Source organism: Hipposideros armiger, unplaced genomic scaffold (genome assembly GCF_001890085.2).
Source record: "Hipposideros armiger isolate ML-2016 unplaced genomic scaffold, ASM189008v1 scaffold_505, whole genome shotgun sequence".
NCBI lineage: Eukaryota > Metazoa > Chordata > Mammalia > Chiroptera > Hipposideridae > Hipposideros > Hipposideros armiger.
The window spans coordinates 1,265,732-1,281,990 of NW_017731855.1; the positions used below are offsets into that span (position 1 = coordinate 1,265,732).

At 42.8% G+C, this 16,259-nt stretch overlaps 1 pseudogene; it reads left to right on the top strand.

Annotated features, from left to right (window-relative positions):
* The first annotated feature begins 531 nt into the window (after positions 1-531).
* Positions 532-15,951, top strand: LOC109396159 (myosin regulatory light chain 12B pseudogene; annotated as a pseudogene).
* Positions 15,952-16,259: the final 308 nt, after the last annotated feature.

Genomic DNA, 16,259 nt, shown 5'->3' on the forward strand with positions numbered 1-16,259 from the left:
TGAATTTCCTCCACTTATCTTCCTTCCCCCCGCGCACCCCTCCACCCCCAGCCCCACCCCCCAGCTTCTAAGATTTACTACCCAGTTTCCTCCTGAGAGTCAAACTAGTCAGAGAGATTTGGGCCCTGGTGTGTCCCATTAGATCCAAACAAGGAAGGAGCACCTGAAGAGAATTTTTAAGGAAATATTTCTGTCTGTATCGTTACCATAAGTACATTCTAGAATAGATGAGAAATGATGGTGGCAGCTATCCAAGGATCTCATAGCTCTAGTTATCTTGAGTTAGTTTGCAGAGTATCAAACTCTGAAAATCATCCCAACCTATTCTTTCATTTTGAAGACATGAAAACAGATCCAGAAAGCAAGGGAACTGGCTGGAAAATCACATATCTAATTAGTGGCAGATCTGGGGCTAAAAGGCCAGGTTACCTGACTCTGAGTTCAGGACTTTCATCTCTGTCAAACTATCTTAAATGGGGAATTGCTCACTTGCAGAATGATTTTGGACTCTGAGTAGCAGCAGTGTGCTAAATGGTAGAAAAGCCAAAGAAGACTACTGCCACCGGCTGGCAGCATGTGTAAGTTGGAGGGCTGTTGTTAAAAGGGAAATCCCTTCTTTATTCATTCAATTCCATAAATATTGACTATCAGCTTGGCATGTGCAAGCAAGATGCTGTACACTACGGAAAGGTTCTTAACTTCATGGGGCCGACAGTTTAATACAGGTATCATTTTTAAAAACTACTTTGTAAGAAAGTGTAAGTGTCATGAAAGCAGCACAGACATGGCCATGCAGGAGTTTAGGGGCTAACAATGTAATACTTTCTGATAGAAATCTGGGAAGGGCAGGGTGTGGAGAAAGGACAGGTGAACTTGGCTTTGAAAGACAAATAGTTTAGAGTTTGTTGAAATGGAGATGAGGCAGAAAATTAAATCCTAGACCTGGCTGCAGATCTAAAACCTCAACGCTTAGACATTATGCTGTATAAGCCCTTGGACTAGTTCAGGCTTCAGGATTGGGAAATACCATAGGGCCTTGAATGTCATGTTAAATGGTTTGGATTTATTCCACAGACAACTGGTAGCCATGGAAAGTTTTAAAGAGTGTGGTCTGATGAGAACTGTGCTCTTGTCCCAAAAGCACTAAACACTTAAATCATTAGGCCCTGATAGCAGATCAAAGATGACAGTGTAAAGGCCTGGGTTCCATCAGAAGCTCTGATGACTGGTAATTATTCTGTAGCTTTAATTGCTCAGACCCTTTTGCTAAGTTTTACTCTGTTACACTTGGCTGGTCAAGTTAAGAGCTGTCAAATCTGTTTCCTGAGCTGTAGAGTAAACCTGGGTTTTCTCAGAAGTCAGGTTTTATTCTAAGAATTTTATTCAAGGTTTTCTTGGAAGAAGGTTTTACATTGTTTTTTCAATTAGAAAAAAAATATAATGTCATTTACTGATTACAAAATTTTCTAACATTACAGAACTATACAAGTACTATAGAAAGCAAAAGTGTCCCATAATCCCAGCCCTACAGAGATAACTACTGTTAAATTGGCATGTATTCCTTCAAACATTTTCTCTTATATGTATAATAGCATTTATTAAGACAAAATTATTTTTAAGCAAACTATTCATGCTATTTTTTTAAAGATTTTTATTGGGGAATTGGGGGAATTGGAACAGTGCTGGAGAATTGGGGAAGGGGAACAGACAAGTTGCTGTCCTTTTGTTCTTCAGTCTAGTTGTGGAGGACGTTGCTTCACTGGCCCATGTTGGCACCATCATTGCGCTCTTCCCGGGCGAGGCACATCAGTCGCCGGCTTCTGGACGGCCGCTCACTGCGGCTGCTGGCCGCTCACGCTGGCTGCTGGCTACACACGGTAGCCCATGGCAACCCACTGCGACAGGGACTGCAGCCCATGCCGTCGCCGGCGACCCACAGCAGCCCAGCTCCTGGTTGAGCTGTTGTTCAGCATCTTAGCTGTGGAGGGCAGTGTCACTGGCCCTCATATGTGGGATCCGAACCGGTGCCCTCTGGCATCCCAAGCGAGTTCTTAACCATCACGCCACTCGGCTGGCCCCATGCTATTTTTAAATTTTCTTTCTTCACTGAGCTATACAGCATGGACATTTTTCCATATCATTTCACATAGAGCCACCTAATTTTAAAAAAAGGAATGCACCATTGTGTATTTTCTCAAGTCCTCTATGAATAGGCATTTGGGTTGTTTCCATTGTTTTTTATTATGAACAATGCTGTAGTAAACATCTTTGTACATAAATCTTTGCACATTTGAAGCGATATTTCCATAGGATAAATTTCTATCACTGGAAACAAATCACAGGGTCTGAAAAGTTATCTTTTAATAGACGTTATTAAATTGCCCTTTGAAAATGTTATACCAATTTTCACTTTCAGGAAGAGTGTGTTGGCTTGTTTACATCCTCTTCAATACTATCAAACTTTTAAACCTTTCCTACTCTGATTGCTCCAATAATATATGTTAAATATCCATATTTAGGGTGAATTAGGAAGCTAGTATTAACTGGCCTTTACCGTTTTTCCATATAGCCTGTGAATATCTTAAAAAGTTATTAGGGCCATTTCTCAGGGCTTGGTATATTCAATGCCCACTTTGGGAACACACAGCTTGTGTGCTATATATTACTTCATTGAGTTTTTATATAGGAAATATAGATAGAAATGGATAATTGGTGTGACTTAGGTTGCACACTAGCCTGATCCAAGGAAATAGCTGAATCACCCATCAAAAGACACAGATGAAGAAAATATTCATTGGGTAATAAAGACCTGGAGAGTGTAGTAGATCTTTCCTGGGTCTGCCACTTGGCTGTTTGTCTTGTTTCACTCCTACCACATACAAATCATATTTTCCCAATGGTGACAACTAATACTGTGGCTCAAGTAATGTAATCACTTTGCCAGAGGACTTAGCATTGTTGGCTCAAACCCAAGAACAGATGATGGCATAATTTCCAGTCAGGAAAAGCAACAACTGTAACAAAAACATCTAAGCCCACTCATTTGAGTAGTTTGTTCTCTGAACACAATAACCAACAGACCAACTTAGCACACAATGATCGTAAGTAATATGTGCTTAAGAGAAGTCTAGCACTCACCTAGCTGGTATTAGTCTGTTTCTTTTCTCCTTCTGAGCACATTGGAGGATTCCACTTCCCCAGGAGGGGAGGGGAAGGGGTCATATGACTCATTCTAGCCAATTAATTGTGACATGAAGTGACATTTCATGAGTAGGGCATTTCATTACCTGTGTGAGACCCTCCACTTTCTCTTCCCCTTCCCATGGTGATTGTGGAAGCATATGTGGAGATATAGGTGCCACAAAATCAGAGTAGCATGTATTACTGAGTCTCCACATAGAGGAAAGCTGCCCCAGAGTGTCACCTGGAGTAGAATTAACTTTGTGAGAACAAGAAATTAAATTCTGTTGTAGTCAGCCACTGAGATTTTTGCATTGTTTGTTACCACAGAATAACTAATACAGCATCCCTTGGCCAAAATAAATCTGTTAAATGGCCTAGCAGGTGAAGAGGCAGAATGGTCAACTAAGAATCTACTCCTGAATGCTTCCTCTGTACCTAGATATAGGTACAATGCAACGCTGTCTGAAACATATTCCAACTCTGTCTCTGTGGTCTTTGATTCCTGCTCATTCTACCGGGAATGTCACCTCCCCTCTCCAGCTCCTTGCCTTGTTGGCTCTTATTCATTCTTCATGTGTCAGGATTATAACACCACTTCTTGAATCCTTCCCTGCTCTCCCATGTCTGGGTTAGGTGCCTCTCCCCTGGGATCCCACAGTTCCCTGAGCCTCCTTCAACATACAACTTATTGTGATGCAACACAATTGTCTTTTCAGCTGTCTATCACCTCCACCAGATGGCTAGGGACTTCTTGTTCACCTTTGGGATCTAGCACCTCATCAAGATCCTGGCACAGGGCCAGCCGAGTGGCACGTTGGTTAAGAGCTGGCTTGGGATGCCAGAGGGTCCTGGTTCAGATCCCACATATGAGGGCCAGTGACACTGCCCTCTACAGCTAAGATGCTGAACAGCAACTCAACCTGGAGCTGGGCTGCCATGAGTCGCCAGTGATGGCGAAGGCTGCAGCCCCTGTGGCAGTGGGTTGCCATGGGCTACCGTGTATAGCCAGCAGCCAGCATGAGCGGCCATCCAGAAGCCGGCAACTGATCTGCCTCACCCGGGAAGAGCGCAATGATGGTGTCAACTTGGGCCAGTGAAGCAACATCCTCCACAACTAGACTGAAGAACAAAACGACAGCAACTTGTCTGTTCCCCTTCCCCCGATTCCCCAGCACTGTTCCCATCCCCCAACTCCCCAATAAAATCTTAAAAAAAAAGATCCTGGCACAGAGTAGGCTTACACTATGTTTTTGAATGAAACAAATAGAGTATCTCACTGTAATCTGACAATCTGTGAATGAATGAGCTTGCTATGTTCTTGAGGTGCCAACGGGACAGGACTGGCCAGAATAGGAAAGGCATGTTAGAAGCTGTGGGGAATAAGGGTGGGTGGTGACTGGGATGAGGCCTGATGGAGGAGGGTCTTGATAGGCTAACAGATAAGTTTAGATTTCCTGATATGGGAAATCCAGGGAGCCATTAAAAAATTTAGCATTTGGGAGTGAGTGTCATGCGTGATGTTTGAGGACCATTACTCTGGTATCAGTATGTGAATGGATCGAAGGGGGAAGTCATTGTAGTTATCCAAGCCAGCTAGTGATCATTCAAGCAGGAGAAAATGAGAGCCCTGGTAGGTTGAAGGTGGTGGGACTGGAGAATAGGTCATGATAGAACATTTTACGTCACCATTATCAGGAGTCTGGAAAAATCACCTCACAATGCCTTCTCTGATCATTGCAATCTATTTTTCAAATCCAAATAAAATCAAACTAAAATGCACATCAAGATAGTGCTAATGGGGAAAGGAATCACAGATCAGGATGACTGAGGTTGGCTGCAGAAGAGTGGCAGCCAGGAAAGCTAGTCTCTCACCACTTTACAAGTCCCAGGCAATTTTTCTTTTTCTATGTCAAGGGTTTATTCCCTCTCCCAGCACTCCTTTTACATGACTTCCAGCAAGATTGGACTCCCATAGTCACCTGCCTATTTGGCCTTTAGGTAGGGATTATTCCGCTGTCTTGACACAAGTCTTGTGTGTGTGTGTGTGTGTGTGGGTACACACATGCATACACATACGCATATGCACCCTTAAATAGGGACAGTGAATGAATTGAATGAGTTAGTCCAGATTAGAGAAGCTTGCTGCACAATACATTATATTATAGAAATAGGGGGCTTCTGGTTTCTTTTCATAAATTAATGACAGGGAGTCTTATGGCAATGACATTCAAAATAAGCTAAGAAGAATTATCCAGAATGGACGCATAAACATTAATAAGAATATAAAACAGCACAGCCCAGTCAGTTGACATGTAGACATAATTTTCTCATTTGATATTATATGGAATTCATTAGGGTACATGTTTAAGACAACAGTCAATCAGACCTGGTTCCAACCACAACTCACTAACTGTATGGATTTTAACCTCTCTGCATCTCAATTTCTTCAGATGTTAAGTGGGGTAATAGTAATACTAATTCCATAAATTTTTTTAACTATATTGGGGAACAATGTGTTTTTTCCAGGACCCATCAGCTCTAAGTCAAGTTGTTGTCCTTCAGTCTTAGTTGTGGAGGGCGCAGCTCAGCTCCAAGTCAGTCGCTGTTTTCAATCTAGTTGCAGAGGGCGCAGCCCACCATCCCATGTGGGGATCATACCAGCAACCTTGTTGTCAAGAGCATGCACTCTAACCAACTGAGCCATCCGGCCACCCACCGGCAGCTCAGCTCAAGGTGTTGTCTTCAATCTAGTTGCAGAAGGCACAGCTTACTGGAGCAATGTGGGAACTAAACCGGCAACCCTGTTGCTCAGATCACACACTCTAACCAACTGAGCCACCTGGCCACCCTGTAATTCCATAGGTTTTTGATGAAGTTTGAGATGATAGATATAAACAGCCTGATACATGATAGTGCTCAATATATAATAGCCATTGTTCTTTAAATGCAAATGTAAGGTTGTACGTACCTTAATAGTCATAATATTTTCTAAACTGGCCAGATGGCAGACCATCACAGTGGAGTCAGAGGATGATAATGGAAATGTTTAAGGCAAGAATCCAGACAGAAGAGTCTCCACTGAGGTATGAATGACCTAGAGCCTTTACCATGCTCACCTATGTCTGGGGATTTGTATAATAATTGGTTGGTACCAGCTGACCATCCATAATAACCTAGCGTACTTTGAAAAAGCTATCCATATTATAAAACTACCATAGACCTGAATGTGAAATTATATTCAAAAGGCCTTTCTCTCTTAATTGTTCATCTTCTTGCCCTAGTTCAAGACTTAGAATACCTGAGAGGGTGCTGTTCTGAGTCATTCATCTTTACTCTATTGTAGTCTTTTGAGGGCTTTGAAACCAGACTACCTGGACTCAGATATAGGAGGTACTATTTGTAGCTATGTTTTCTTAGGCAATTTATTTAACCTCTCTGTGCCTTGATTTTTCTCATCTGTATAATGGCCACAATAATAGCACCTCCTGGGCCGGCCGAGTGGCGCGATGGTTAAGAACTCGCTTGGGATGCCAGAGGGCCCCGGTTCGGATCCCACATATGAGGGCCAGTGACACTGCCCTCTGCAGCTAAGATGCTGAACAACAGCTCAACCTGGAGCTGGGCTGCCGTGAGTCGCTGGCGACGGCGTAGGCTGCAGCCCCTGTGGCAGTGGGTTGCCATGGGCTACCGTGTGTAGCCAGCAGCCAGCGTGAGCGGCCAGCAGCCGCAGTGAGCGGCCGTCCAGAAGCCGGCGACTGATCTGCCTCGCCCGGGAAGAGCGCAATGATGGTGCCAACTTGGGCCAGTGAAGCAACGTCCTCCACAACTAGACTGAAGAACAAAAAAACGACAGCAACTTGTCTGTTCCCCTTCCCCCAATTCCCCAGCACTGTTCCCATCCCCCCAATTCCCCAATAAAAATCTTTAAAAAAATAATAAAATAATAGCACCTCCTTCCTAGGATTGTTGTGAGCATTAAATGAAATAATAATCCCTATATTACTTTGCATTATTATCTTTCTATTTATATGTACTGTCTCCCCAACTAGATTTAGCACATATATCTGAGGGCAGGAACTGGGTCCTATTCATCTTTGAAGCTGATGTCCAATAGACATGTGTTGTTGATTATGAGGAAACCTAAAGTAATAATTTGCCTTAATGCATCAGTTTTGAAAGACAGATCTCTGCAACTGCCCTGAGATGGGTTTTAGTTGACACTTTCTATTTAGACTGAAAGTAGGTTAGTGAAATGGGTCACCTGCCACTCTAGCTTTATAAAACAAAACAAGACACTCTCACACAGTAATGAATGTCTTAACTACAACCTATAACCCAATGTATGGCATAAAGTTTTGGCCTTCGTTTTGAAGAAATTCCTAAAGGTGTAAGTGCGTTTAGTAAAGTAAAGGGTTTCTGCTGTGGTTATGGCATTGTATAGGACTTTCAGGTTTGCTTCCTAAAGAAAGTGTCTTTTTCTGGAGGACATGTAATTACCTACAGATGGATCCGTCCTGATTTGTTGCCTAGTGACGGCCAAAGGAAGTCACCCTATGGTGAACCGCAAGTCTGTTTGCCATTACAGTTTCACACAAGACGGCCTTGTAGCAATGTTTGGTAAAAGCAATACAGGGCTCATTTCATCTCAAACAATTACCTTGAGGAGGTTCTAAATCCCTGGTTTGCTCTGGGGTGCCCTCGGGCCACCAGCAAGATTTGGGTTCAGATAAGAAAGAGTCCGATGGCTCCAATGAAGCCCCCTAGTTACTTGGAATCACCCTCTAAATCTGGGTTTTTCAGAAACTCTGGAAGTAATGATTATTCTGTGCACCCCCTTAAGATTTCCTAACTGCTTCAGGGGTCTGGTCTCAATTAGAGTCGACTCTCTAATCAACTCTTATCCTTCAGGCTTTTTGACTCTCTTACTCTCTATATACCTAGTATTAATTTCCTAGGTCCACTGTAACAAGTACCACAAACTCAATGGCTTAACATAACAGAAATTTATTGTTTCACAGCTCTGGAGGCCAGAAGTCTGAAATTAAAGTGTTGCCAGGGGCATGCTCCCTCTGAAACCTCTAAGAGATTCCGTCCTTACCTCTTACTAACTTCTGGTGGGTTGCCAGAAATCTCTGGGGTTCCTTGGATTGTAGATGCATCATTCTAATACTCTGTCTTCACATGGTATTCTTCCTGTATTTTCATATTATTTTTCCTCTATATGTGTCTGTCTCTGGGTCCACATTTCCTAATTTTATAAGGACATATAAAGTCATATTGGATTAGAACCCATACTAATGACCTCATTTTGACTGGATTACCTCTGAAAGACCCTATTTCCAAATAAGGTCATATTCTGAGGTACTGGAGATTAAAACTTTAACATATATAGATTTTTTGGGGGGCGGGGAGGGAACACATTTAACCTATAACATGCCTGTTTGTTGTTGTTGTTTATTTGTTTTAATCTCACCAGATTTCAGTCCTCTGACTCTTCCATGTTTTCCCAGTCAATTAATTCCTTTCTGTCTTCAATTCCTTTCCAACCAGACTAGACCAGACATCATTCAATGACTTCCTATCCCCCATATATTTCCATTTCACTTCCCTGGAAGAACTTCAATCCTGGATCAATCCAGCTGCACCTGCTTTCTTTCTGTCTTCTTACTCTAAGGCTACTGATTGCTGCCTCCACCAGAGGGATTAATGCATTTATTTCTCTTCTTAGGACAGCTGTTTTCTGGCTGCAGCTCTAAGCATAATACACTTCCAGCCTTTTCCTCTCTAGCATTTCATTAAAATCTGAACACTCTGAGATAGCAATTGAGACATCAAGATTTACACTACTGTGTTGTGAGGCACCTCAGGGTCCCAGTAGGTACACTACGTAGGTGATCAGCTGGGTCACATCTTACTTGGCTGTAATTAGCTCCTAAGTCAGGCTTTCCCGAGTTTTGGAATCATAAACAAAGGTTATAGACCTGAAACTCTAAATGATACATGCTTGTGAGTGTCATGAGTCTAATACTCACAGTCTGCAGAGAAGGAAATGAGATCTCAAAAGGTTAAGGGTTGTGCTAAAGTGCACACAGCTGGCCAAGGACTGGAATTTCTGGACTTGTGATATCACTTACTTCTCCCTATATTATGATGCTGCCTCGTTCCAAGCTCTTTCACTCTAGGCTGGGCAGGTTATCTCCATCATCTTGCACCGTTGGTCCTATTTTGGCTGGGCTTCAGGGACAATTCCCCTGAATCCAACTAGAAACTGCTCTGTGATGGTTCCTAATATGACAGTTATTCATTGCCTGATCTTCACATCCAGAAATGTCCAACTTCCCTCTCCTTTAGGTTCCACAGCCTGGTTAAGACTAGCGTTACTCTCAAAGCTGGAACAGATCCTTCTCCCTGAAGACCCTTTTGGATCAGGAGCTTGGAAGCAACTTTCTGTCTTGTCATGTTTTTCTGCTTCCAGCTCACCCTTCGGTGCTTCCATCATCTGCCTAGATATAGTGTCAAAGAAATTGCTCTTACAGGGATGACCCCAGACTCAGAGCTGTCTTTGAAGAATCTGAGGGAAGGTGGAATGAAGGAGTGTCTTTCATTAGGATGTTACTTTCCAGTCGCGATCCAAGAAACCCTTAGATCAGTGGATCCTACATTTCTTTTGGCCACAGGCCACCTTAGGAAACTGATGAAAGCAATGTGCACTCTCTCAAATTCACATTTGCACAAAATTATACCTATGATTTCAGGGACATCAAAGACCACCTGAATCCCATCCAGGGCCAATAGATGATTGTAGAAGTTACTTCCTGGTCTTAAGCAGAGATACTTTCTAATAATTATGAGGCGAATTTGAACCCTGTAGGTTACTTTCTTGTCTAAAACAAAACATGGATAATTGTGCCTGGAGTAGGAGGTGGGGGATTTTTTTCATGGCAGGTTTGTTGTTTTTTTTCCTATGCACATTCATACAGGTGGCCTCCTAAATTATTGCAGAGACACTAACACAGTAGGTGGCTATCTAGTCTTCCTGTTAATGTACCTCTTGGGCACAGGATGCATTGTTCTGCATTGTCAATAGTTCCAGGCTCCAGGTCAGGCTATAACATTGGGAACAAAAAGCTGCTTATGATGGCTTCTAGTTAGCTTTTAAGATTATAGCTGAGTTAACTCACGGTTGTTTCTGCAAAATGTAGTAGAGCAAACTTGCCAGATAAAGTCCTATACTGTAGTCTCCCACTTGCTATGGTGATGTCCATGAAAACCATCATGGTAAGAGAATTTACAGTTGATGAACTTAGAACCTTATGGGGAAAGTAGAATCATGAACCAAAGGTCAAACGTGAGTCTGTAAAAGCACTTAGAAATTTTTTTTGTCTTTCACTAAGATGAAATGTTAAAAAATGGGACATCAAACAAAAAGTATGTCAATGGTTTATATAGGTCTGAAATTAATAGAAATAGTCATAAGTAGTTCGGTACAATTTTCATCTACCATCCTTTAATTATTAGAGCATTTTCCAGTTAACTCTGTCTTCCTCTGTTTTATCTTTATTGTATTATTTATTTTTAAAGTAACTCCTATAACAATTTAATTGTATAAAAGTGCTATAAAGTATAAAAGGAAAAGTCTCTCAAACTCACTCACCACTCAGAGATAACCACTATTGTCAACCAATGATCTTGGTGCCAACTTAACACCAACAGGAATCCCCAATTTTGGGTGCAGTGAAGAAGGAAATTTTATTCAGTGCAAACAATTCAACTCTATGTAATACAGCATGGCTGCCAGGCAGCCCTCAGGCCCCTCCCAGGAACTGCAGTCTTCAGCCTTACATGGAAAGGGAAAGTGCACTCTCTGAGACAGGGGGGAGCTGACTCATGTAGAGAGAAGTCCCCACCCCTGGCCCTTGATTGGTTTATCTTCATGAAAATAAGGACTCCAACTCCTCACAGTTTGATTGGTCCAAAAGGTACTGTCCTGATTGGTCAGAATGGAGCTGCTCTGATTGGTCGGTGAAGATGCTAATGAGGAAATAGCTGTGTGGCTCCAATTGGATGGGGGAAAGTCTCAGTTTTATTGGTTGAAATACAATTCCAGGAACTCCTTTATATAGGTTGGCTCAGATGGCAGGAACACAATGCTAGTAGGCAGTTCAGTGTGGGAGGCAGGCAGTTCAGTGCAGGTTTCTCCCTGAAGCATGGCTTGTGTGAGAGGCCCCTGTTTAGCAATGGCTTCTAGGCTTTGTTTATACATTTGAGCTCAGTTAACCACCAGGAGCCCTTCTCAACAGGTACATTCATTCTTGGGGTCAATGCTATTAATGCAAGGACACTTGGGCTATTTCCATTTTGGCTTTTTTGTTGTTATTCATTTTTCGGGTTGATGGTTTTCATAGCCACCTTGATTGTGAAGCTAGGGAGAAGGGAATGGGAATAGTCCAAGTTAAAAAGCCATAAAACCTGCTGCTCTTACTGAGATTCAGCAGTTTTTCTTGAATAAAAGCCTCTCAGATTGTTGCAAGCCTTTGATTAATTTCCAGAGTTCTGAACATGACAATTTCTGCCGGTGTTTTTTTTTTTTTTTTTTTTTTTATGGAGGAGTAGGTTTATAGAGCAGGTCTTCACCCTGCCATTCCAGACTTCCCACTACTATTCAAGCCTTTTTTATTTCTCTCTTTTTTTAAAAAAAATATGTATAGGCCACTTGGTAAGGAACGGTGGACCACTTCTAGGAGCTCATAGTAACCCCCAGCTAACAGCCAGCAAGAAAGTCCAAAAACCACAAGAAAAGGAATTCTGTCAACAGCCAATGAGCTTGGAAGAGGACCTGGAGCCTCAGATGAAAATTGCAGCCTGGTTTAGATCTAGAGCAGAGGACCCAGCTAACCTGTTCCCAGACTCCTGACTCTTGTTCTTGTCCCTGGCATGCCCCTTCCCCTGCCAAGACCCCAGTTCAGAAATGATACTCTTAATCCCGGACATTTACGAAGCTTTGCAATAAAGGAGTTAGTTTTCACAAATATCTTTGAGGATCCATGGAAACCAGAAGTTTTTCGTTCTTGGTAGTTATTGTGAAGTGGCCAGGTAGTGAGGAAAGATTTTTTTTTCAAAGTAGCACTTATTATACCCCACCAGAATACTAGTGGGCCCACATAATTTACAGAGGCCTGGAGGAATTACTCTAGTTCAGGAATCATTGTTCCTCAGTTTCACCCAGGGGTGGTAGACATTTTAGCGGCCACTTCCATGTCATTCTAAGAACCTGACACAGACATCAGGGACATAAAAAATTCTAAATAGTCCACATCCCCAGTCACACTCTGCTTTGTGTGCTGAAATCCAACAGTAATCCCTGAGATATCCTGAGCTTATCTCAAATTTTTTTAATTGGGGAATTGGGGGAGGGTAACAGTGTTGAAGAATTGAGGAAGGGGACCAGCCAAGTTGTTGTTCTTCAGTCTTCATTGTGGAGGGCGCCAGTCGCCATCTGGCTTCCTGGCGGCAGCTCGTGGCCTCTAAGCTCAAGGTGCTGTGTTCAGTCTTAGTTGCAGGAGGGTATAGTCACCATCCCATGCGGGAGTCGAACCAGCAGCCTTGTTGTTAAGAGCACACGCTCTATCCACTCAGCCATCTGGGCAGCAGCCCAGCTCAAGGTGCCCAGTTCAGTCTTAGTTGCGGGTGAGTGTAGCCATCCATTGAACAGGCAATCTTGTTGTTACACCAGTTGAGCCATCCTGCCATCTGTTGGCAGCTCAGCAACAGCTCAGCTTGGGCACAGAGTCACTGGCCCATGTGGGAATCGAACCGGTGGCCCTGTTGCTCAGAGCTCACGTTCTTAAGCCAACTCTTAACTGAGCCACTCGGCCGGCCCCTTATCTCCAATTCTTAAAACCTCACTGGACAGATGAAGGCTTCTTCTGCTGATCAGCATAGGTGGCTATGTGATAATCCACCCCAGTTATTCTTACAAGCACAAAAAGCATTGCCTTCTTTCCCAGCAGAGTCATGCATCTTGCATTCATGTATACTGTATATGAGAGCCTCATTCTGGCCAGGAAAGTTCTAGAAAGAACCCAAGAACATTCAAACTTTGCCAGCCTTCCACTATTGCACATGTTCATGGAACTGAGCTGTGAAAGTGCTCCGTTCTTTAACATAAATCATTCATCTCCAGAAAATCATGTCCAAAAAAAGCTTTGAGTCATTTCAAAATGTAGGGTGTTCCTCCCCTGATACATACCCATATCCAATTCGTGCTGAAAAAAAATAGATCTTGGTACTAAGTAGAAGTCTTCTCCTAGCTTTTCTTTCTACTCGGTGGGTCCTGAGAGTCATGAGGTAAAGCTAGCATGAATCAGGCATTTAACTTTGATAGATTGAAGTCCCAGAGGAGGGAAGAAGGCCTGGGATTTGTTGTTTTTTTTGTTTTTTTTTTTAAGCTGAGCCATCCTGCTACCTGTTGGCAGCTCAGCGGCTGCTCAGCTCGGGCTGGACTCGAACCGCTGTTGCTCAGAGCTCAAACTCTTGAGCGAGCTCTTAACCAACTGAGCCACTCGGCCGGCCCGCCTGGGATTTGTTTTCTTCCCTCCTCATCTCTATCTGCTCATAGGCTGTTGCATTTCAGATGTGTATGGAGAATCCAATTAAATAGTATAGTGCCAGCCTGCTGCTGGCAACAGGGTGCCACGACTTTACAGAGTCTATTGCTGTAGTCCTGGGTCAGGACACACCATAACTCCTTGTTTTACCCAACCCAGTGTGGCCCAAGACAAGGCCTACATTGAGCATTCCCAGACTCAGTGTGAGTGGTTCTGGGATCAGAATTCAAGAAACTAAGCCTTTCTATTTAAGAGGATGATGGTGTAGTCAATATGTTTTAAAATGATCTTTAGAAAGAGTATGGCTGAAATGTTTGTTGTGGCTGGCAGCTGCCTTGCTTAACAACTTCAGCTTCAGCATAAGCAATAGGTGATCATATATCCAAAGAGTACTCTAACCAAGAAGCAGGAGAAGTGGACAGCAGTTGCCACGTTGCTCATCTTAATTCTTGCCAAGAAACTGGAATCCCAGCCTTGAACTCCAACCAACTGGAGGCCTTCTCAATGTCAACTGCCTGCCCTTTTAGACTTTGACCCATTAGGCTGCCAGACCATCCAAAAACAGTTTCTAGCAAGGACTGGAATGAGAAATGTGTCAGGAGGCGGAAGTAGTGGGGACAAGTTTTGACCCCAGTTCTGGAGATACTTGGTGTTAGATAAGGAAGCAAATGATGGATTTAGATGCAAGGACATGAGACAGGAGCCCTGTTGGGGGCATCAGGAACAAGGTTGGGGATTGGTTACAGAAACAAAGCATGAGCCTGCCCTCCGGGACCAGAGGTGGCTCTGCCACAGAGTGCAATTGACAAGAAGAGTGCACAAAGGCCTGAGCTGAAAGTCAGGCAACCTGGTTGCTTCCACCCACTAGTGGTATGGTTTTGTGCACATGATTATAAGCCTTCCTTAGTTCATTTGTAAATGAAAAAATTAACTTATGTCAACCTCTGGAGCCTCAATCTACCACAGAGCTGTGCTTCTCAAACTCTGATGTACATTTGAATCACTGGGGCATCTTGTTAAAATGCAGGTTCTGAATCAGTAGGCCTGGAGTGGGAGACTCAGACTCAAGCTCCCAGGTGATGGTGATGCTGCTGGTCCCTGGACCACACTTTGAGTCGCAAGCAAGCATGGGGACTACAGAATGGCTCAAGGGCTCTCTCTACTGGTGTGAATGGAAGGCCAGAGGTCGGACTAATCACCACCTCCTCCCCAGTTTCAGCCAGAACAGAGGGCCTTTGATTCATTTTACATATTAGGGTTCCACCTAAGGTTTTATTTGAAAAGTAAAAGGAGTCCTTTTGTTTATTTTTTAAGAGGTTGAAAACCATTGGATTACAGCCCTTTTGAGGGAGGTGATATTTTAACCTATATTACGGACATTTTAAAATATGCACCAAATTCTAAAGAAAAGTATAAGAAACTCACATACCCACTACCCAGCTTCAACAAGTATCACCACTTTGTCAATCTTATTTCATATCCAACTGATAGGAAATTAAAAAGACAGGGCAGCCCCTGTTCTGGTGTTTGGCCTCGGGCTCTGTTGAACTAACCAACTTCTATGCTGGCCGACTCAATATTCATTTCTGATTTAATGAGACTGAGTTTGGACAAGATGAACTACAACTTCTGAAGGACAGATTCTCAGAATTAAACAGCCACCATGTCGAGTTAAAAGGACAAAGATCACCAAGAAGTGCCATCAGCATCCAACAAACGTGTTTGCCAGGTTTGACCAGCCAGATTCAGGAGTTCAAAGAGGCCTTCAATATGATGGATCAGAACAGAGATGGGTTCGTCGACAAGGAATATTTGCATGGTGTATTTGCTTCTCTAGGAAAGTTTCCAGCTGATGCATACCTCAATGCCATGAGGAATGAAATGCCAGGGCCCATAAATTTTATTTTTCTCCTCATGGTGTTTGGGGAAAAGTTAAATGGCACAGATTGAGAAGATATTATCAGAAATATTTTTGCTTGCTTTGATGAAGAAGCATCAGGCACCATTTAGGAAGATTATCTGAGCTGCTGACAATGGGAGATTAGTTTACAGATGAGGAAGTAGATGAGCTGTACAGAGACTATTGACAAAAAGGGAAATTTCAATTACATTGAGTTCATGCACATCCTTAAACCATGGAGCAAAAGACAAAGATCACTGAAAGATCTATTTTGGCTAAAAACTTCCAATTACTGTGTCTGACTCTATTTTATTTCTCAGACACTTACCCTACCCTCGTAGAACCTGTTGAATGTGACTTAATTTCACAGCTTTGCCTTTTTTTTATGTATTTATTCCAGACCTTTCTGCCACTTAACACTTACATATTCAGACTGGAAATGGGGGTGAAGTTGTAAACTGTATTAAGAAAAGAGATTGTAAATAAAGATCAACAGATATGAAAGGCCAGGAAAACATATCCATATTTCTGGTCTTGCTGGAGTTTTACATTTTCATATAGTGAAAATG